The 25674-nt window shown below is 29.4% G+C and overlaps 1 protein-coding gene across 3 annotated transcripts in view; it reads right to left on the bottom strand.

Annotated features, from left to right (window-relative positions):
• LOC136977206 (TGF-beta-activated kinase 1 and MAP3K7-binding protein 2-like) overlaps positions 1–25674 on the bottom strand; it is an 81544-nt gene that overhangs the window by 38379 nt on the left and 17491 nt on the right. For all 3 annotated transcript variants that reach the window (XM_067272670.1, XM_067272672.1, XM_067272671.1), the window contains exon 2: positions 5973–6029. The gene's annotated coding sequence lies outside the window, so the exon portion shown is untranslated. The remainder of the gene's footprint in view (positions 1–5972; positions 6030–25674) is intronic.

The raw sequence follows: 25674 nt of genomic DNA, 5'->3' as shown, positions 1-25674 counted from the left end.
CGAATTATCGGGCTAGCAAATGGCTATAGTAATATTAATAATTTAAGATAATTTGGTACTAGAGTTAGGCGCCATCTCTTGCTAAATTTAATAATTAGAATTTTAATTAAATAATTTAAATAAATTTAGGCCTAACGGGAAGAAAAGAAATGGCCCAAAGCGGGACTCGAACCCGCAACTTCTGCTATCCGTGCAGACACATTACCAGTTACGCTACACGGACCTCCGATCTGCTCTCCTCTTCCAGCTGCTATAAGATTACTGCACAACCATCGACGGTCATACTATAGCCATTTGCTAGCCCGATAATTCGGCATTGATTGATCGTTATCTATAACGGGCTAGTAGTTGTTTATTTATATATATACGCCTTGCCGGGGTTGCGATGGCCAATTGAGTGCCTTTGGGAGGACGTAGGCAATTAATGTGTCCCCAGCCGGCATTGTAATGACCGTCGATGGTCGTACGGTAATCTTATAGCAGCTGGAAGAGGAGAGCGGATCGGAGGTCCGGGTAGCGTAACTGGTAACGTGTCTGCACGGATAACAGAGGTTGCGGGTTCGAGTCCCACTTCGGGCTGTTTCTTTTCTTCCAGTAAGGCCTAAATTTATTTAAATTATTTAATTAAAATTCTAATTATTAAATTTAGCAAGAGATGGCGCCTAATGCCTAACTCTAGTACCAAATTATCTTAAATTATTAATATTACTATAGCGATTTGCTAGCCCGATAATTCGGCATTGGTTGATCACATCATCAATCCACAAGACATGCCAAATTTTCTTACTCAGGACATCACCTACATGAAACCCAAAAACAACAATACCACAGACCCCACACAATACAGACCAATTACATGTCTTCCAACACTCTACAAATTATTGACATCCTGTATCGCAAACAAAATATACAAACATGTTGAAGAACACGACATTCTTACGGAACAACAAAAAGGTTGCTGTAGAAATCACAGGGGATGCAAAAGAACAGTTACTCATAGATTCAGTCATTCTACAGCATGCACACAAACAACACAGAAACATATACATGGCATATATAGAGTACAGAAAAGCATTCGACAGTGTTCCACACAGTTGGCTGCTACATATTCTACACATGTGCAAAATACATCCATCACTCATTGCATTCTTTCAAAACACTATGCAGCACTGGAGAACAACACTACATCTCAGGGTTAGTAACACTTCCATACAAACAAACCAAATTTTTATTAGGCGAGGAATTTTTCAAGTAGATTCCTTGAGTCCTCTCTGGTTCTGCTTAGGCCTGAATCCATTATCCAACATGTTAAACAACACACAATATGGTTACAATATCAGACATGAAAAAACAACACAGTATACACTGTCACATCTCATGTACATGGATGACATAAAACTTTATGCATCCACACAAAAACAACTTCATCAACTCCTACAAATCACACATTCATACACCAAGGACATAAAAATGGAATTTGGCCTAGATAAATGCAAAACACTTCACATAGAAAAAGGAATCCTGAAGAAAGAGATTTTGCACTTGGAAATGGAGACATTATTGAATCCATGGAAGAGGGTGAGTTCTACAAGTATTTAGGATTCCAATAGGCCAAACTAACAGAACATGCACAAATAAAGCAAAGATTAATTAAAGAATACCAAAGTAGGTTAAATGCTATTCTCAGAACAGAGTTAAATGCAAAACATACAGTCAAAGCAATAAACACATATGTCATTCCAGTACTCACATATTCTTTTGGAGTTATACATTGGACTCCCACAGATCTTGAGCAACTCCAAAGGAAAACAAGAACAACACTAAGCATAAACAACATCATCCTAAATCCGCCGCAGAAAGATTAACCCTTCCACGTAAAGATGGCGGACGTGGCCTGATTGACATAGTTAACCTTCACTACAAACAAATACAGTCACTGCGAGAGTTTTTCTACAAAAAACATCACAATTACATTAAGCAGTAACTCTAGCAGACTCAAATAACACACCATTAAATTTACACTCCCATCATATGGACACAACACAACATATAAAAAGCATAGACACCATTAAGCAATCGTGGGCTTGAAAGGCACTCCATGGCAGGCATCCTTATGATCTGGCTCAGGATTTTGTTGACAAAACTGCATCAAACAGCTGGTTAGCTCGAGGATGCCTCTTTGGGGAGAGGGAAGGATTCATAATTGCCATACAGAATCAGGTCATAAATACTAAAAACTACAGAAAACACATACTCAAAGATGCAACACTCCCAAATGTCACATCATGCCAGAAACTATACAACGCATCACCTCTGGTTGCAAGCTCTTGGCACAGACAGATTATTTACACAGACATAATCAAGTGGCAAATATAATACACCAAGAGCTTGCAAAGAAACACAAATTAGTAGACATCCACAAACCATACTACAAATACATTCCACAGACAGTATTGGAAAACAACACGCACAAAATGTACTACGACAGAGTCTTAATCACAGATAAAACAATTTACCACAACAGACCAGACATCACACTCATTGACAAACACAATAAAATCACATACATTATAAACATATCCATTCCAAACACTCATGTACAAAACACATTCACTAAAAAGTTAGCAAGTACGCAGAACTCGCCCAGGAAATAAGGCAGCTGTGGAGGATGGATAGGGTGATAGGGTGCTTATTGTACCTGTTCTCCTCTCCTCTACAGGTGTCATACCACACACACTACACAAAAGCCTGGGCACATTACAATTGAACAGAAACACATACATCACACTACAGAAGGCCACTGTATTGAATACATGTCATATTGTGAGAAAATTCCTGAATACAGACACACACTCACACACTTCTTTAATTTCTGTTTTGGTTACTATGCCTTGACTTTGGTCTGGCATAGTACACAGCCACCGATGTTAACTGAGTCTATCTCACTTAAACATTAATATAATTATGTTGGGTTATTATTATTATTAACTATTTTAAAGATTTCAAAAATTGAAATATTGTTAGTTATAGAATAATTTATTGTTTTACAATTATTATTTAATGGATAATTTTTAACTATCTTATCTAATTTCTCAAAGAACTAATGAAATCTTTATGAATCTATCATACAAGGGAAAACTACAGTAGAGCGTCGATAAGTGGAACCAATTGGGGACTGGGGTCCTTCCAGTTAATGATTTGTTCCAGTTTCCGACTTTGTACGAAAAAATACATTAACCTGTCCGATGTTCAAATTTTTCTCCGTTGCGTATCGCTTCGTGTTGAATTTTCGTCGATTTTAAGCCTAATGAAAATTTTTGTAATAATCATCGAGGCTATCGTATCGTTAAAAATTATTTCTGCATTTTGTACAAACAAAATAAATATATTAAAGAATATAAAAAACATGAAAATTATACTTTAGAAGTAAATTTAGTATCAAAAACATTCGATTCAGCACGACACAGTCCGACTGAAAATCGTTCCACTTTCCGGCCATTCCACTTACCGACGTTCCACTTATCGGCGCTCTACTGTACTTTTTAAAGGAAAGTCATCTTTATTGTTTTCAACAGAAATGCATTTTGGGCTATGCTCCTCATCAATCTGTTCTAAAAAACAGTACATTGATGTGTACATAAACTAAATAACTATATAAAAAATGCAGCACAGTAATTCTTAAAAGAACTAATAAGATTAAAAATATTGTATAATATTGTTTTAATTTTATAAGTGGATTGATGTTTACAATTTTCATTATCATTATTGATCAATACAATCCTCTACTGAAAACAGAAAAATAATCTCCAAAACATTTTATATTAATAAATATGTACATTTATAATAATATGTCAATTATCAATATATACAAAATGTAATTCTTAAATTACAAAATATAGATTGGTAATAGAAAATTAATCAAATATTGAAGAATTGAATTAGTTTAGTCTAATAGTAATTTTAATTTCCAAATAATCAATGATTTAATTTATAATTTAACTAGCAGATGAACTCTATGAGATTGAGATTGCTGCTGTTATTTTTTGCCCGAGCAAAGATTAAGCTTAAGGGTTAAAAGTAAGAAATAATCTAATAATCTTTGTAAATAAGATATATATATATATATATCAATCAATCAAATACTATGTAAGAGTTTATCACACCAAGTGCTCAATCTAACACATTTTAAAAATTCTTTAAATTGTATACAGTAGAGGAATAAAGAATTTTTAAAATGTGTTACATTGGTCATTCGATGTGATAAGATAAAACCTTACTATAATATAACAAGAAAGGTTATGTATTTGATTTATATTTCGAACACATTAAAGAGTTTGGTTATTTCAGCCTACCATTGTCACATTTATTGCAATACTTGGATGGTACGAATGGCACAAATTCAAAGGTCAGATAGATAAATTTTTTAGATATCATCATATTTTCTAAGATATATTTTCAATTCCTATGTTAACTCTAAGAAACAGCCATTCATAGCCAAATATTTGAACTCTGCACCCTCAAAAACTACTCATCATATTTTGTGATCACTGGTAACCTTGTATTATGTAATTTTCCTATTTGAATGCCATCATACTGCTGGTCTGATAGAAAAGACTGTTGCAGAAAGGGATTGAACTAATTTGACCTCCTCCTGGAAGATGGTCAATGACTACTAATTAATGCCAGACTACTATTAATATTTGAAAAGTGATCAGTGTTAGACAGACTGTGATGGCCCTGCATGTGATTGAAGTTGCTAATGTTAACATCTGAAAAACTTCATATAAAACTTGTTTAAATAAAAATATATTGTAAAAATGCTAGAATAATTCCTTTTATGTGATAATGAAGTGTTTAAATTTTGGTGACAAATTATATAAACAATGTGGGAAGTATATTCTCATAAATATTGCATTTATAGAAAAATCATTGGGCTGGAATTTGAAAAAATTGTAGACCTATAAATGCCAAATTGTTGCATTGTCTGTTGTCTGTCCTTCCTTAAACTTGAGAAAGGAGTTAGATAGATGAAAGTCAAGACCAGATGTGGAAAGCTTAGGGCAGAAGGCCCACATTAACTATAAATGAACTTCCAGTTTGGAATGGAAGTAACATTAACTCCAGTTCAGGGGATTTTGAATTGGACAGATGACTGACACAACTCTATTGCTAACAGGAAAAGTATGCTATACAGGGGCAAAACACTACTACATTCCACGCAGGTAAGTGTTGTGCGCTAAGTCATTACACCATTACTGCAATGGGTGTCTATTTCGCACTACATCATTGTCGCAGTAATTCAGTGAATATACTATATATAATATAATTCTTACAAAAAAACTAAATAAATTTTTTAAAATTATATCCTTAAGTACTTTGTTAAATTTTTTCAAATAGATAATGCTACATATAAGACCAACAATCAAATGCAGACAGAAATTAATCAATATATAGAAATCCAATCAATAATTTGGGATGGGATATATGACATGATCTAAGTTAGTAGTATTTGAATGTAACTGCTAAGTTTCATAGCAATTGGTCAAATGACCTAGGAGTTTATAGTAAACAAACAAACAAACATCCTCATTTAGATACATAGATTAGTGCCTTTTTAAAGTTTTATAACAACAAGCTATATTACTTAAAACTTAAAATTTATGTTAGAGTTTGCCCATGATTTGTTTCTACTAGTATCAATATACGACATTAATCAGCAATATTGATATAGAATAATTTAATTTGAAATTTTTTTGTACCGTGTACTTCAGTATTGTTAAAATAAGTTTAAATAAGTAATTTTTAACAATATCTGAGAAAATTAAAAACAGCTATTGGGTTAAGCAGCTATTTTTAATTGTTTTATTAAATTATAAAACAATTAAAAATATATTCAGAAATATTGTAACAGTTACAGATATTTACTGTATCAACTTAAATCTTTTTGTCATGTTATTAGAAATTATACTTACTACTGTTTTAATAGGGACAACTGCCCCTTTCCTAGTGAGAGCTTATTTTGCCATTCTCTGAAAAAAATAAAAATATTTTTTTAACTTTTTATTTTTTGTTTTTTTATTTCAAAAATAAAATTTAAAAAATTAAAAAGTATTATCAAAGTATTCTACTATTCTAAATAAATATAAAAAATGATTAGCATTGTTAATGGCACAATAATTCAAAGTAATAAATAGTAATTCAAGAAATGTATGAGTAGAAAAATTATTTTTCATTTAAGTTCCTTAAATAAATAAACATGAAATTTTAATTCTGTTATCTTTCTCTTTAATTATTTTATTACAAAATAATAGAATATTAATCAAAATAGTCACTAATCTGAAAAATTTGTAACAAATATGAAATAATTTCATCAGTGCAATTCTGTAAAATAATTTACAATTTCAATGCAAATGAAAATAGTTTATTCTTAGTATCAGTCAATCATAACATCTCTACAAAAAAGTTTAATGAAATAAACTTTAAAGTTTTAAAGAAATCTCATCTGATCCTGAATTATAAATCTCAACATTGGTATTTGTATTTATTTTGTTCATAACAATGACTATTCAGATGTGAAAAAAAATTAATTCAATAAATCACTGTCAGATTACCAACTTTTTTTTTTTATTTATAACCATCAGAATAATCTGAAAGAAAGATTTTAAATAAATTAAGTAATTTAGAAGAAATTTAATTTTATATTATTAATATCGATTTGAGATAGTGGCCTAACTCAACGTTTAATTAATTAACTATATTATTTGACTAGTAGCCTGATAAATCTGGTTTAGGTATTTGATTTAATGTTTACTTTACGGTAGTGAGCTAGTCGAATAGAAGTGTGGTACTAAGAAACTTTTTTTTTTTATTATTAGCATGAAGAAACATTTTTTATGATAGAAAACAAGAAGTTGACCACTGATAAAAAGTTCAAACTGATATTCTTATTTTTCGAAGTTTACAATATCGTGTGTAATCTGTCAGATAAAAAGCAGATTATGTCTCTTGTTGAACAGATATGAATGTACTTAAATGATTTTACTATAAAACAACAAAGGACAAGTTATTACCTGATTCGTGTTCAGGTTTGAAATCTTTAGAAGCCACGCTATACTTATTAAAAATAAATGAAAATGTTTTGCACCATTTTCAAGCATATAAATTTGTTTTTTCTATTCATTGCATAGTTATAAAAAAAATATATTCATTGATGCTATTAAAAAAGTTACAAAACAAATTTGCAGCAAAATTTAATAATTATTGACAAATAAATAATGATAAGAATATTTTAAAACCCATTTAATACAAAACATAAATAATGTTCCAATTCATTTAAGTGGAAATTCTAAAATTACAGCATAATGCAAACCTAAAAAGAAATTTTCAGTAAAAAAAATATTCAACATTTTTTTAAATTAATACTTACCACAAAGTTATAATGGATTAAACAGTATAATAAAGTACACATATATACAAGCAAATGTTTTCAGTTACAAATAATATAACAAATAAATTCAGTTGATGACTTACTTCATGCTATCTTATGAATTTGTTCATCAAAATTAAAACTGGATGTCTAAAAGTTTGCTCAAGAACTACAATCTCAAAATTTGTATTAAGAAAGAAAAATGTTAATTGCATTTATCCTGACTAATATGTGAAAAAATTAAATAATATAAAATTGTACAGTTTTTTCATTGAAGAAACTGCAATGTAAAAGCTTAGTTTTATCTATCTAAATAAAATAATAAAGGGAATCTAATTAAAGTTAAACAATATTTTCTTTTCCAGCTCTGGCAGCCTTTTATAATTTAAATAAATATTTTTCTTCTACTTCAAAATAAAACCATTAATGTAGTGTTGTGGCCAATGGATTTCAAAAGTTGATGACCTCTATTGAGTTTACCTAGGGAACCCCAATGGCCGCGCTTTTGGTCGCAATTTTGTTTACTGTACTACGCACACGTACTATGTTCAAAAACTTATGCAAATTAGTTAGTATTTAGAATTTATTGAAAAAATAATTATTACATTAGTAAATAATAAATGTTTCAAGATTATTTTACAAGTTTCACTAACTATAAAATAAAACAAATCTTTACTCACGTGTTTGACGCTTTTTTACATTTCCTTTACATTTTTTCTCACTTTTATTGGATTTACGATCCTTATCACTAATTTTTCTCTTTTTACATGATATTTTTACACGTTTTTTAATTTCAACACATGAATCTACTTTTGTTTTTTTACCTTCTTACACTCATCTCTTTGTGGAGCAGCTGGAACAGACTCCGGTTCTTTCCATTTCGGCTCAATTCCAGACCCGAGATAAATAAAGCTCAAATGTTTTATAAAAATTTGAGGTTAATGTTTCCTTAGGTGCCAAGATGGCAGCTTGTCTCCGATTCCAGCAAGGAAACAGTGGGGACGCATGTTCTAACCTAACCTAACCTATTCTAATAAATTACCATAATTATTCGCAACCAAATTATTAGAATAGGTTAGATTAGGTTAGAACGTGCATCCCAGTTTCCTTGCTGGAATCAGACGAACCGCCATCTTTGCACCTAAGGTAATGTTAACCAAATTTCAAAACGTTCCCCTGCCGATTTCAATTGCCATTTGTGATATTTTTTATACATAAAAGAATACAAATAGGATTCGGACAATTCTTCTTCTACATGTTGCAAATTCAAGAATATTGCAAATTTCACATCACTCGGTATTTTCTTATCTATCGCTAAATCAATGAATCCAGAGTACATTAATCGAGAGAATTGTCCAGAGGTACAATTATTCCAAAATTTTTCCAAATTAATGTCAGCGGTAGCCATTATCTCACAAAAAAAAAATCTTCTATGAACAGATATTATTATGAGAAAATTATTAAATTTGCTTCACATTTCAACATTAGAACTAGAACGAATAGAAACTTACCTATTTACTATTAAAAGTAACAGAGTAACACTTTTTCTTCATAAATGTTTAACTAGTCAAAATAACACACACAGGAGTCTTACTGCCATGCAAAAAAAAAAAAAGAAATTTACATACAATAGTGTAATTTGAAAATTGCACCACCTACAATGAATTTCTAACATCACATGCTGTCGAGATTACCGGAAGCGCGGCCATTGGGGTTCCCTAGGTGAACTTTAACCGAAAAATGTTCTAAAGCAATTTTTTTTTTACTTTCATTATAAAGGAAATTATATTAGAGAAAACTGTACTTGAAGGAAATGTTTTCAGTTACAAATAATATAACAAATAAATTCAAGTTGCTGATCACAAAGACATACATCCATTAAGTGGGGGGGATGCCTGTAATCATTCCTAAAAAACAAATCTGTGGGAAAATATTAACCAGAGGACTATTTCTCCTTATTTTGAATGGGTAAAAAGTATAATGCATTAAATCAACCCAGAATTCCCAAGTAATTTCCAAAACCTAACCAAAACAAAACAAATTATATCTATATGCAAGTACAGAACTATCTTGTAAAATGTTTAAATACTGTTTGGTGATCAGAACATAAAGTTATTAATGAACAGTTGTAGGGATATGAATAGTTTCTGCATTCTGTGTCATAAACATTACATTATTATACAGTAGAGAAATAATACACAGAAATAAAGAAATTTATCACAACTTTTTTCTAACAAAGTTTACAGTAAACACAAGTAATAAATTGCAACACATTTATAGATTTCTGTTTTACAAAATGTTGGTATAATATGACCCTATGATGTCTATCAGCATTAGCAACATTTGAAATGCACTCTTTATTGACACACTGTACATTATTTTTTTTTTTTGTGGCTTTCTGACATTCTGCCAATTGTATTTGGAATGCAACTTATCTCATGCATCATTTCATTAAAAATACTATATACCAGAATCACAAGAAAATGCACAATCAATAAAAAGTGTGTGCATCTCGATATTGCTGATACTGAAACAGACGTCACAGTAACACATTTATAAATACTGTATAATTTTTTTTATAAAAATGTCAGTCAAAAAAATGTAATACAGGAAATCTTTGTTATTTCAAAATTCAAGGGACAAAATAATTGCAACTTTGCATTATTTGAGATTTACCTTTATCTGTATAATATGCCAAATGTCATGTAACTGATGTAATTTATTAAGTGAACAGAATATAGTAACATGTACAGAACACTATTTTCATTAATTAAAAATTATAATAATATAAAGTTGCCAGATAGATTTTTTAAAAAGTAAAGCAGAATTCCTCGAAATGTAAGCCATTATTTTTAAAGTGGCTCAAATGTATTAGCCTAGACCTCAAGCCTTACAAATATTTCAATCCGCTACTTGTAGCCCAATCTTGCAATCCCAAAACCCAGCCATATTTTATGAGATAAGTGAAAAAAAAAAAAAAAAAAGGTAGTCTACAGGTAAGATGACACCCAAAAATGTGTAACTGTAAAAGCAAAGCCTTATTGACCAGATTAGAGTTGTTCTTGTTCTATTGTTCTCTTATAGCATGGAGGCCCTTCAATCTAAATAAAGAGTTAACGTACACATATCACAGCTCGGACAAAATTTTCATTTCGAATTACAAAGTAAATGTATTTCGAACTAACCGAATTCCTTAACACACAACTCTATCTCCGCCTGAGACAAAAGTACGGTTACGAACTAACACGATTTCAAACTATCCAAGTTCGACTTAATGAGGATTCCTGTATTAAGAGATACATGTGGTCTAGGAAGTTTGTGTATTAAAAATCAATTATGTTCTACCAAGAAAACATTAACTGGAAAGATACTTGATGTAGATGTCAATTTTTAATATTGAAAAAATTTTATAATATTTAAGTCAGATATATATTTTTAATTATACGAATTTTAAAAAATAATATAAATATATATATATATATATATATTATATATATATATATATATAAATTTTACGTATTTAATTTTACAGTAATTAAACAAATATATATATATAATATATATATATATATATTTGTTTAATTACTGTAAAATTAAAACGAAAATTTATCATTTTATTTCATTTAACCAAAATAATATTTTTGAAATTCACACAGTAGTTAAAATATTCTATTAATTGATACTACAGAATAAACTAAACTAGTTTTTCATTAATAAATGATCGGGCGTATATTTAAAGATATTTTGGTAAAAATATACACAAGAGAATTTTTAGAACTTAAAATAAAACAAAATTATTCTTAACCATTAACGAAAAAATAAAACGTCTATGACGTTGGCTCATTCATAATTACGTCATGAGACTGACGTTCGAGATGAGAATAGTACTGATAAATTGCCTGTTTCTACTGTCACCAAATGGAAAAACAATGTATAAAACGGAGTTTATATTAACACAAAGTCTACCTGTACATTAATGTTCACATTAAAAAAAAAAAAGCTACTTATATTTTCTAAATATGTCCGACATCAACCTGTTACTGGAAACGGATGTATAATTTTACGAATGTAAGGTTAAGTTTCAAAGACTGACGGATCGACCTGAATGTGTGTAAGGTCGTGTATTCTGCTAAAGAAGAAGCACTTTTACCAGAAATAGCAGCGTAACTTCAAGGCAGCAAAGTATTTTAAGAAAGCCCATATGCTATCATCGAACGGCAAAATACTTTATGGAGGATTTTTTTCCGATAAATCTATAAAATTAGAATGAATATGTAGCCTTAGTAAAAAGGTCAGCGACCTTGATAACGAATTACCTCATTACCACACAAACCTAATAGTCGGTATGTGTTACTCCACTTGGATTGAGTTCCGAAATGTTTCCCCCTCTCAACACCTGATCTTCGAATTTATTTTCAGATGGTGTTTTTAAATATAATGTGTAAAAACCGAATTTAATATTTTAAAAAAATAATTAATTAATTTAAACTATTAACAATATTAGACCTACGATCAATCGAAGTATCAAAATAACGCACGGCCTGGAAGAGTAACGAAAAGCAGCTTAATAGTGATGATCGATCACGTCATGTCAGATTTTCCAGCTGCGGAATTTCCTTTTCGCAGTCGACCGCGTATACACAGACTTTCCTTTTATATATATATATTAACTTGTTTGAGGGGGAAAAACTACGCCGGAACTTGTTCATTCAATACTATTTTAATCGGTTTTTTAAAAAAAATTTTAAAGTTTTTGTAATATTTAAAAGCGAAAGATGCATAACTGCTCGTATATTTTTTAAATCGACGATGCGATTATCGATGCCGGTTGTTAAACTATTCCGTGGGCTTTTTGTTAATAAAATTATATTATGAAACACTTTAAACTTGGGCGTTAAAGTGGGCGGCTGGCGAAATTTGAAAACTATTGCAACTAGCGAGGCCAACTAAATTTAGCAAATCAGCAGTGAACTTTACCTAAAAAGTATCTAAATATTATAAAATGGAATTTAATCTCATTAAATTTGATTTCCGATTCAATTATTATTAAGCGATTATATATTTAATAATAAAATGATGAATTTTTAAATAAATTCTTTGTTGTTTTCGCATCGATTATATATTAAAATACGCTCCCAGAATTTTTATAGATAATTTCAGGGTTGTATAAATACACAGCTATTTCAAGGAAAAAAGTATTGTGCAACATTTCCTTTTATGACAATAGAAATAATGCTTATACATTTTCAACGGTTTTTTTTTAATCATATATTTAATACAGAAAGGTTTCTTTTATTATAGTCATTTTTCACAGTTGCTTTTATTTGATTATAGAAGTAAATAACTATTTCAATTTATTCTATTTAAAAAAAACTGCTACATTTTAATAATTTTATATAACTGGAAGAAATACAAAGACTAACGCAAAATGCCAAAAATACTTTCCATCCTCCCACATACTATATGAACTTCTCGATGAGATAAATTAGTAAATAGTTGGAAACATTTATCTATTTTTGCAAAAGACATTTAAAATTATCGTAATTAATCAATCATAACTTACAAATTTCCTATAAACACATGTTTGATTGGCAAAATTTTTAGTAATTTTAACACATTATTAACTGAGTAACTTGTCAGCAAAATATATTAACTTCTGTACACAGATATTATAATCCAATTTCATTATATAAATTATAAATTTTATTCAATTTTAATATCAATCAACGGATTTTTACTATTGCTTAAAACAACAAACTACTGGCATTAAGTGTCTCTATTTAGAATAAAAAAATATATCATGTCCTAAATATATACTTAAGCAGAAGCCAAAAGCAAACACTACTTTAACTAGCTACATCTTTTGCATCTATGTTAATTTCCGAATTACTTTACTCCTAACAAGACATTTCTTTCTTTACATATTGATAATCTACTATTTAATATTTAAATTAGTGAATTTGATTCATAAGAAATAGCTTGAAATTGTCTAACTTTAAAATTTTATAACCACTAATATTAAAGCTAGGTTTATTTACCGTTGGTGGTTTTAGCTGGTGAAAATTTGACTAATAATCATAAAATTTCAAAAATGATAATTAATCGTGTCAAAAAAGAATTTTTTAATACGTTTTGTAATAAGTCCTCTACGAGGAAATACAGAAAAATTTATTGTGGCATTGAATTAAGATTTATTTAAAGGAAAAATTTAATATAAATTTAATTTTTAATTATGTGTAAAATATCGAATTTATAAACGAAGTTCTTAAAATTAAACTTGTAAATTCGCTGTATAAATACAAAGTACAGACAATTAAAATAATCTATTAATTGGGTACAAGATGTTTTCAATAAGTACTGTAACGTTCTCTTTGCTTGGCTAATAATTTTCCTGTCAATATCATATTTTCTCCCAATACAGCCCCCAGCTGTATTGAGGGAAAGAGAAAGTGCGATATAACCGAGTACTACAGATCCTGGGCTTTTACTAAACAGATTATACATGCTATGGAATCTTTATGTTCTATTCTTTTATCAGCAAGTGGTTCTGATATAAAGTAAGATTAGTTTTTCAATACTGAATTTTATTCGTGGTTACATGGTATTAAATGACATTTACGTAAACATCGATACTATAAACGCCCATTTAGCATTATTATTTCTTTATCAATGACATTTAAAGACAAATACTGCCGATATAAAAATAAATATTGAACATATAATAAACAAACATCAAAACTTATAAAATTACAAAGAATAAAAACTCTCCAAAAAGCAAAATAAAGTTACTACTGTATAAAAATTTTTGAACTTTCCGTTCGGAAATGAAGAAATCTTTTCCTTACACGTTACGCGATGAATTCGAAATTTCACATAAGCTGTAAATGAGGGGATGGTACTTAAAACCAATAAATAAAAACGTTTAAATCTCAAAAGGAAACATAAATGATAATTAATCTATCCACCTGTTTTGCTTATTTAGATCTTGACGAATTTATTGTTTCAACCGCAATAGTAGTTCCAAGGACAATGGTAGGAATAAAATACCGTATTTAGTTGCAAAAATAAAATTCAATGGCAAATGATAATTTAAAATTTATTGATTCAAGTGCTTTTAAAATTTGGAGGACCACAAAAATCCGCGAAATATCCGAATACGCGATATAACGAGGGAATACTGTACGTATCTTTTCCTTTTTTCCCCCCTCTCTCTCTCTCTCAATACAGTAAACACTCGATTTAACGAACTAAGTGGAAGAAAGGGGTGTCCGCTAAATCGAAGGCGTTTTAAAAACATATGTGACCTCTTGCACCTGTCATTTAACGTGGAACAGTGGAAAATGTCTCCACACTCAGTTACGAGACATTTTCCACTGGTCCCGGCTGTAGCTTAGAGATAGTGTTTAAATTCTCCCATTTGAACGGCTCTCTCAATTCTACACTCCTACAAATGTTTCAAACTAATGTATTTTTCCTTCACTTTACCGTCGCGATTGTCTGACCTCACTCGGTTCTTGTGATAAACAGGTTCCCAGGAAGACTAAAAAGCAAAGTGGATTATCACATTGGACATAACATCTGCTTTTAGAAAGAGAATGGCTTATATATGTTATATAAATATACACTTAGATAAAACAAGTGGTAATGTCATAATATAGCACTTCTGCTACTTTTTCACGAATAAACTATTTGGCTGCTGCTGGAAACATGTTTATTTCTTAATAAACGGAATTGGGCATTTCTGACGAAATAATGAACAAAATATCAACAACACTGCGTAAATTAGGAAACGCGAGAGGAAAACCAATCAGCCCTACAGTCCTTCTAATTCAACTTGAATTGTCAAAATAGAGTAAATCACATTTCACTAGCGTGGTTTTAGTCACTCGAATGTGGTTTTGGTATTAAAACTAAAACCACACGTGTATAACGATTAAAATTAAAACTCAGGAATGTGACTAAGTTAGTTTTCACCAATTTGTACGGAAGGTATGCATGAAAGAAAACGGGGAATCAATAAACACTTGATTACTTTCGTCTGTTTAGTTAAGTAGAATTAGAAATAGCATAATAGTTTCTTTTATAAAGAAAAATTTTATGCAAGTTTCATATTTCACATCATATATGAGTCTGAGACACAACTGAATCAAATTAGCTGAAAATTAATGCAATTTTAAACGAGCAATTATTTATTGTGACATCGTCACAATGTCGGGCTGCAGTTTTTAATCATATTTTTAATTTATTTAATTTAAAATACATGCTCTCCACCTCAAATTAGCAGTGGCTTGCCCCTGTACATCATACTTTTCCTATAACAAGAGAGTCGTATCGATCATCTATTAACTGCTTTCAAAGGAAAATTTTCGAACTGAAATAACATGACTGTTCTCGAGACAACAGCCGGACAACAGTGAGAATTTATAGGTCTACAATTTTTCAAATTGCAGCCCAATTATAATACTTGAAAGCACACTCATTCTTCTGGCCTTGAGTGGGAAAAATTCATATCTGTGGCTACTGAAGATGATTCTACAATGGCTGGTGAGAATCATGCAAGTCCATAAAAATTAAAAACTTTCACACTATTTTATTCATCAAACAGTTCTTTGCATCAAGCTTTCAGAAGAATTTGCTATGGTAATGGATGAAGTTGCACAATTAGTCAACTTTATTCCGGCAAAATCTTTATTGCAACACCACCTTCTGTAATCTTTTCTACAGAAATGTGAAGCTGAATATACTGATCTGCTGATGCATAACAATGTCAGTTGGCTAAGCAAATGTGCAGTATTAAAACTTTGCTAGAAATATTTAATGAAGTCAGTAAATTTCTTAAAACACTTTATCCAATGTCACAGAGGCAGCAGTTTTTTTTTGAGTTAATGGAGAATGAATTTGAGATCACACATTTAGCATTTCTAAAAGATTTATATTCAAACATAAAACAACTAAATATGTTGCAGAGACAATATAAGATATTATCCAAGATAATATCTTGAAACAATTCCATTTTCCTGCATTATGTCAGACATTGGCAAAACACACTGCTGCTGTAGATTACAACTTCCTGCATTCATGCAACATTTTTTAAAATGAACTTGAGCAAATATTTCAGGAATTTGATGCAATTGGAGAGCTGTGTGCAGTAGTAAAGAATCCCTTTAGTAGTAATATTATGGATGCATGGTTCCAGCAAGCAATGCATGCGTAAGAATGGATAGAGCAAATTTACATATGGAGATGGTAGATCTTCTAGCATCACACCAGAAGCTAAATCAAACAGGCCAAAAATTTTGTTTGAGCTCAATAGCTACAGATTTCCAAATCCAAGAAGAATGGAAATATATATTATCATGATTGGTTTAACATATTTGTGCAAAAGTGCATTTTGCCACATGAATTATATCAAAAACAAGTACAGGAGCTGCCTAACTCAACATCATTTGGAACAATGCATCCAAATTATGACATCATGTACATCAAATTTCACAGAAATTGGAAAAAAAAAATGCAATTTCTCTCATTAATTGTAAAGATCAGTTTGATTTAATAAATGAATAGTACAACATACTTTGTACACCTATATAGAAACATCAGCATAACCAATGACTCTTTCCTCTCTTTTCCTCCAACAGTTTATTAGTTAAGTATACTGTACATGATCTGGACTGACAGTGTGCCTGCTAGTTCCCTATTTGGACCTTGCTACAAATTACCTGAGTAGGGTTGATCTAGGATGTTCTACAATTATTATAGTACATTTAATGATTTAGATTTATGGCAAGTTTATATATACATTCAACAGGGCTAGTTTTACCATTGGGCAAACCTAGGCAATCGCCTAGTGATGCCAAGATATGAGGACAGAAGGCACCATCCTTACTCATAAACAAAGAAAATATAATCCCACCACTCAAAACTGGTTATACTTGAATTAAAAACTCTATAAACCAATAATCCTGCAATTTATTTAATACATGCAAATGTTTTTGCCTGTTTTGAATAGGAATCATCAGACAAACAAATTTCCAGCTGCTGAAATGATTGGGATTGCCGTACACGTGTACAGAGGGGAGGTATTGTACGACGAGAAAAAGGGAGGGGGAGGAAGGTAAGATTTATAGTTCAAAAAAAGACTTCACACTGTGGAAAAGGAATCAACATCACAAAAATTATTCCTTTCGCACAGTGTAAAGTCTTTCTTTGAACTATAAATCTTACTTTCCTCCCCCTCCCCTTTCTCTCGTCTTACATCACCTCCCTTCTGTACACGTGTACAGCAATCCCAATTGTTTCAGCAGCTGGAAGTTTGTTTGCCTGACGATGCCTGTTCAACATGGGGAAAAACGTTTGCATGTATTAAATAAATTGCTGGATTATAGGTTTTTAGAGTTTTTTTTTAAAACAAAGAAAAGATATATCATTAACTAGAGTTAGATAAAAGTTTTTTTTTTTAAATGTTCATAATGATATTACTTTTATAAGTATCCATATGTGTGTTCTTGTATTTGATAATATAAAGTACATGCATGTATGTATGCATGTGTGTATGTATGTATGTATGTATGTATGTGTGTGTGTGTGTGTGTGTGTGTGTGTGTGTGTATATATATAGAAATCTGAATTTTCTTTGCCTAGACACATCAGATATTCTTGTCAGTCCTGACAGTCAGCTAAAATAATATATTCAGATGATTTTTTTTATGAAATGCTTTTAAATTTTTACAAATTTCTAAAATTATGAAATAATTTAGAAAATACTGCAAAATTCTTGAATGATACTTCTGTTAATTTGTGATAACTTTCAAATGAATGTTAGTGATGATTCTTTAGAGTTTAAAACACTTCGTTTTATCTTGATTAACTGAAGAAAACACATCATTTAGGTGTATAAATCAGGAAAAGAAGTCAGAATAAGAAATTAACCAATTAGCATTCACTAATTGATTCATTTTTTTATTTACTAGCCTTTTCTATTAGTTATAAAAGAATGTTATAAATCTTGATATTCAACATATATTTATAATGAAAATACATTTTTAGCTTATTAGATTATAAAACAATATATATACAGTACTTTATTGGAGTAGAAACTACTAGATAGTAAATCTTACAGAAGAATTTCTTCTTTTGTGGATTTGCATTCATCTTCTGGAATGCTTAAAATTTCTAATTTCTTTTAAGCTTTCCCAAAGATGGATGTAAATCCAAAAATTCTTGAAAATAAATAAATATGTAAGATGTAATATATTTTATACTCCATTAATGCATATATTTCTTTAAGGATAAAATTTATAGTGTGTTCCTTATATTCAATGAACTTCTGAAATAATAAACATTTTATATCATTGCTATTATAGAATCACCAAAGCAATACTTTAAAATACAAATATAAACATACAAACCCAATAGTTTTATATTAAAGCCAAATAATTTGGCAATCGTTTGGCATTAATACTTTAAAATTTCTCTCTGCTGTAATATTTATAATATGGTGCAATTTGGTAACAAATTATATACACACAATTAGTTGTACTTTAAGTTAAAAGAGTGAAGATGAATCATCATGAATACAAAAATATCATTTATATACATGAATAAAAAATTTGTAATTAAAAGTACCCCACTGTAAAGAAGACAATATTAGAGACATTTTGTTTAAGTAAAAATGCTTTTACATACATCAAAAAGTTAAATAGAATCAATATAATAATAAGTTAAAAAGTTTTTTACATACAAATTTGAAATGTAGTGTAGAGATGAAAAACTATCATATAAAAAAAAATATGGAATATATAAATAAAAACAAAAAAATAACAAAAGTATTACATTATGAACAATTAATAACTGTATTTAGAAAAAAAGTATTAATTAAAACAAATAAATGAAAAAAGTTTGAAATAAATAAATTTAAAACAAACAAAAACAAAAAATGCAGTATGTCACAAATTATTGAAATTAAATAATAAGTAAATCATATAAAACTTTCAAACCAAAACCAATGTTAATTAGTTTAATTCCTACTGTTAAAGAAACTAAACTTGTTTTTATGCTTGTAGATTTCACATATTTTAGAACACTTAGCCAGATGAATATCTAACTTTTTTGACTCAATTCCAATTAACCTCATTTCCTTCTCTTACTGCAAATGATGACAGTATTATCATATGTCTTTTAAATCTTTTACTTGTTTTATATTTTTTATTCTTTTACTAGCTGATAATAGTCCAGAAGTACATATTATATTTGAATTAAACTTTATCCAAATTTACCATTTATCACAGATGCTTTAATCAGAATATTCTACATATAATCATCAAATATTTTGAAATTCAGGAACCTATCTTCAAAGAGCAAAACTATGAAAAAAACTTGAACTTCTTTGAAATCAAGTAAAATAGATCACTTCAAAACATTCTACCATCATTGTAACAACTTCAGAAACAAGTTAACAAAATCTACATTTTTTACCTTATATTTGCAGTAACGAATCTGCTGAAACAAGGGAATTTTACAGTATATAGCAATATCAACTTATCCATTACTGTATATTGATGTTGTGGACAAAAATCAATTACCGTATTTTACGGACTATAAGACGCTACAGACTATAAGACGCACCTGAATTTTGGAGGCAATTTTTCAAAGAAAAAAGTGCATCTTATAGTCCGTAAAATACGGTATATAGTGGAGAAAATTTCAACTGAAAAATATATAAACCAGATTTTTTTTTTTTAACTTGTAAAAACTATATATCTCTTAGTAAGTCTAAAATATAAATCTAAAGCTTTTTGTTTTCTTTTATAATCCATGGCTTTGCTCTACACAACAAATCTAAGTCTCATTGATCTTAGAAAAAACAAAACCAAAATTAGACAGTGTGAAAATCTACATTGAAAAAAAAAAAAAAAAAAAAAAAAGACTTATATAATATTTTATTTACTTTATTTGCAAAATAAATATAAAACTGACTACTGGGACAAAATAAATAAAAATGACAACTGTGAAGAAATAAAACAGTAACTAAAAAATCCATAACAACAGAAGGACAGTAGTCTATGTCACCTGAAAAATAGTCTTTAATAGTGAAAGTCTTATATAAAGCTTTTATTGTTCTAGATTTCTGGAAGATAAAAGTAATAGAAGAACAGCACATAATTTATGGATATGTTTGACATTCTTACATCTTTTGTCAACAAAAGGTTACAATAAGTTTCTCAACTCTCAGCAAATAGTTAACATGTAGTAAATTTTATCTTGAGTAAACAGGCTTAAACTCTGATATAATTTCCTTAAAAATTGTATATTTCATTTTATATTTAAAATTACTATTTGTATTTAAAATTATTTCTAAAGTTGTTACCAAGAATACTACGTTTATAATTTGAAGTAATCTGCTCTATCGATTTCACTGAATTAGATTTAATTTTTTCTTGCTGTTTTGTTCTCAAAAATAGATTTTCAAAATTCAAAAATTTAAACCATGTGACTAGAGCCTAAACTGGAAGTAGAAACTACACTTTTTTGCACATGAAAATTCAGTATATCTACAATTTATGATCGATTAGATAAAAAGTTCCCAAAGTGGTCAATATCAACCCCCGGAGTCGATAGTTTCAGTAAAAAAATTTGGGGGTTGACAAAAGTAAAAATAGACCCCCTTACTACTGGTATTTGTTTGTTACTTCAAAATATCTGAATCCAACAGGTACCTAATTAAAAAAAAAAAAACATTTTTTGATAAAAACACATTACATACTAAACTTGCAAACAAAACAGTAAAATGTGACATTAAAAAAGTCACATGTAAGAATGCATGAAAATACACATCTGTGCATTGTCTTATCGAACATATCAAAGCAAGTGCAGCCATGATGTTAATTTACAACTGCAAGGAGATAATTCGAATCTCATCAAAACAAAAATCGGTCATATCGGCTTTCATTGCCAGATTAATGTTTTTTAAGCAAAATATTGCAAGATCTGAGCTTTCCCAGTTCCCCAGCTTATTTAAGATAGGCACAATCCAAGAAGAAAACATCTTGCAGTATGTCAGTATGGAGACTCTTCACTTAGATTTCAAAACCAGGTTCGAAGATATTTTACCGTTGGAAATACCAGACTGGATAATAAACCCATACATTACTAATACAGAACCAAATATAATTTTGCAAGGTGAGCTGATCACCAATCAGCAGAAATGAGGATCAAGGTACAATTCAAACAAGGTTATCAAAAGTTTTGGCTGCAACAAGATATTCCACTTCTGTACCCAGCTTTATGGACTGTTGTACAAAAGTTTTTGCTGTCATTTCTATCATCATATTTGGTAGAGAGAGGCTTCAGTGTAGTTTTAAACCTGCTTCAGAACAAACATCGATTGCATATCACTAGAGTGATTTGCTTATAGTTTCTGAGTTCTCTGATTATTGTTCTGCTACTTCTCCTTGACTAACTGCTTAAATGATTTCATCATCTGTTAATACCTCATTCTCTACAACAGAGACGGGCAATGTTTTTCTATGTAAGGGCTGCATTTCAAAACTTTTGAACTGGCGCAGGAGCATACAAGAGAAAATAGAAAAAAAAAATGCCAGTAAATCACAATTATTTATTCACGTATAATTATAAATTATCATATGTACTTAATTTAGCTTCTGAAACTGATGTAAACGTAATATATCAGAAATATTTTGTTAAATATTAGTCACTGCTAGCTTTAAATTAGTTCTGATGTGTCTGTTAGCCAGTTTTTTATTTTAATTTTTACTAAATTCATTGAGAAAAAACTATTCACGTACATAAATTATAGAAAATAACGTTTGAATTTTTCCTTCATAAAAAAAAATTTTCCTTTCAATTTTCCTTCATACTTCCTTAAGTTGGGAAACTGATATATTTATTCATATTTTATGCGACGTGAGCTGCAAAAAGTATTAATGTATACCATCCTATTCTACAATATTGCTAATGAGCCACTTATTAACATCTCTTTGAATTCCAGTAACTGTTTCAAATTATTAAACAGAGCAATGATCTGTCATATCTTTAGTGTATGGCTCTTTGTCCAGATTGCAATTTGCAGTTAAATTTTTATCATCATCAGATTATAGTTTTCTCCAAGCATTGATAAAAGCATTTCCTGAAAAGCATATGCTAACATGTAAATCACATTCTTGATATTAATTTTCTTATGGTCTTCAGTGAATTCTGTTTCTTCATCGACAGTCTTTTCAAGAATTTCTGAATGGCATTTTATTCTGTAATGCCTTATCAGATACTAAGTATATAAGTAAGTTACTTCATTAATAAAAAACAGATTGTCCAAAATTATGTTGAGTATAAAACCTATACTTACAATTTGTGAATTAGGAGAATTTGTGATATGGACTAATCAGATGAGGCACAAGTTACTTCATATACGACTTTAAAAAAAACCGTATACTGAAAAAAGTTTACACCATGAAGTTTACACATGGTATCATTAAAAGTATTTTTTCTACTAACAGGAAATAATTACATTCATTTCATGTAGAAACAATACTTTTAATGATACCAATTCAAAACATTATTAGAAAAATAATTGATTAAAGCTTAGCCAGTTAAAGAGAAGAATACTTTCATATGGTAAATACAGGATAATTCTAAATTATTGTTAGGAAGTCTGTCCTATAATTTTTCAACCATAAACAATAATATAAAACTTCTTATAGAATGTAAAAAAGTTAGCTTAAAGTTTTATTTGGCAACATTATACTTGCTGTATGTCTGTGAGATAATATGACATCATACTTCAAAATGGTGACTATTCAAGAGAAAGCAGTGTACACACTTTAGTTATGAAAGACAAAGTAATGTCATTACAGAACTCAGTATGGAAAAGATCCATCTTCAGATAATGCTATCCAACATTGGTTAAAGCAATTTATAAAAACTTATCAATTATAAAACCATATTACAACAACTACATTTGAGCACAATTGGTCAATCTTTGGTTTTAAATTTGAAATTCTCTAGAGTTCTGCACATTTCATTTTTGAACATTGAAGCCTGTGGCATTCCATTTCTGGAAAATTGTAACCTGAAACAGGTCATAGATACAGACTGAAAGAATTTGTTTTTCTGAACTTTCATGAGTCTGCTGAGAGAATTTCAACAAAACTGAGCAATAATATACAAATAAAAACACACTGTCTTTATTTGTATATTATTGCTCAGTTTTGTTGGTGATTAAGCTTATACAGTGAAATCAGACTCCAATCAAAAATGCATATAAATAAAAGATCTGTGAATTAAGATTGTCTTCTGAATTATTCTTGACCTCTAGTGAATGTTGGATTAGAAGGACAAAATAAATGTTTGTATAACATTTTTTAAAAACAGTGATTAAATGACAAAATAGTTCAGCATTCTATTGAATAGTCTGACCATTAAAATCCATCAAGTCTCTACAATATCAGTGTATTATTTGTTTAAATAAACTGACTGTCAAAATTTTATCATCATATATCACTTCATTTCTGTTTTATTTATCAAAATAATAACAACTGTTGAAATAAACTAGAAAAAAATTAAATATAAAAAACAATTTTTTCAAGCAATTATTTATTGACATTAAAAATTGCAGCCTGGCATTGTGACAATCATATTTTTAATTTATTTAATTTAAAATATATGCTCTCTACCTCAAATTAGTGGCGGCTTGCCCCTGTATATCATACTTTTCCTATAACAACTTATGTATGCACGACTTCCAGTTTGCATCAAATGTTCATATATAGTTAATCGGGACCTCCTACCTCTAAGGTTTCCATATCTGGTCTTGTCTTTCATATATCTAACTCAATTCTCAAGATTAAGGAAAGAGATGGATGACAGTGGGAATTTATAGGCCTACATATTTTTCAAAAATTGTAGCCCAATAATTTTAATGCCTTAATTTTTAACCTTATTTCTTATATAGAGCAAATTTCTGGTAAAAACTGAATTGGATAAGTGTCAATATTTCTTATCCTTTTGATATCTTTTTTAGTAAATTCTTCTGTGAATTGCAAATCACATTTTAACATGGTAAACTTTTCCGCTGGCAAAAAAACTTTTGCCACTAATAGGAATGATAAATTTCTGTAGGTAAGAGGAGACTTAAATACAGCAACTATAAAGACTATATTTTCTAATTATGGTCTTAATTGTTGTAATTAATGTAATTTTTAATTTAATTTTTTGTAATTAATGATTTTAGTAAAAAATCTCTTAAAATTAGAGGAATTCTTTAAAAATCTTTAAAACAAGACACACTAAGGATTGAGATACTAAGAAAATAGAAATCTACTATTTTATTCAATTTATAAATTTTTATGATGATGATGATGATGACGATATATGTTTCCAGATGAACAGAAATAAATCTAACATTCAAATTTAATTAAATTGAATTAAAAAGCAAAAGTGGCCAGACCCATTCATAATGGACCAGTTAGAAGAGTTTTACATACAGTTTCTACATATAGTTTATAATCTTGCCCCTCCTCCACTTGATGAAATACATTTCAGATGTCATATCCTTTATTGACACCCGTCTTCAGTCACATTTATAGTGTTCTTTCATTTCTTTGTATTGGACCAACTTCCTCTTTGTGGTCTTTTTTAAATAGTTCTTGCCAGCAATCCTCTTGCATATTATTTTATTTTTTATTCTTATCATTCTCTTCTCTCTCTATACCTTTCACATCTTTCTTGATATTCATTCCAAATGGCAGTAAGTTCATTCAATCATTTAAATTCATTTTATTTTGTCTAATATAATATTTACACATTATTTTTTTTAATTATATTTTCTTTGAAATGTAATATTTTAATTCTGTACATATGAATATTACAATTACATTTTTCACACTGTTCTGCTATTGCTGAGTTTTTATATTTTAGTTTAATAGCCCATTTTTTGTTTGTTAACACTGATTTGTAATTTCCATTTTGTTTCTCCTATGTAATAATATGGGTTACTACATATACAAGGGATCAGATAAACTACATTAGCATTTTTTTAAGATATTTTCTAAATTGTTTTTTTATTCTTTCCTTTTTTATTATGAATCAGTCTATGTAAACAATGTTTTCTCTCTGAACAAGTTTTATTTTATGATTTTTTATCATCATTTTGTTTTTTTCAATAACCTTTATAACAGGGGTGGGCAAGCAAGAGTTCAGTAGGAGCCGAAATGCAGGTTTTGCAAAATGTATGG

The sequence above is a fragment of the Centruroides vittatus genome, unplaced genomic scaffold (assembly GCF_030686945.1).
Source record: "Centruroides vittatus isolate TY-2023 unplaced genomic scaffold, ASM3068694v2 contig_452, whole genome shotgun sequence".
Lineage (NCBI taxonomy): Eukaryota > Metazoa > Arthropoda > Arachnida > Scorpiones > Buthidae > Centruroides > Centruroides vittatus.
Note: the sequence above shows the minus strand (reverse complement) of the source record. Positions and strands in the feature narration are given on the sequence as shown.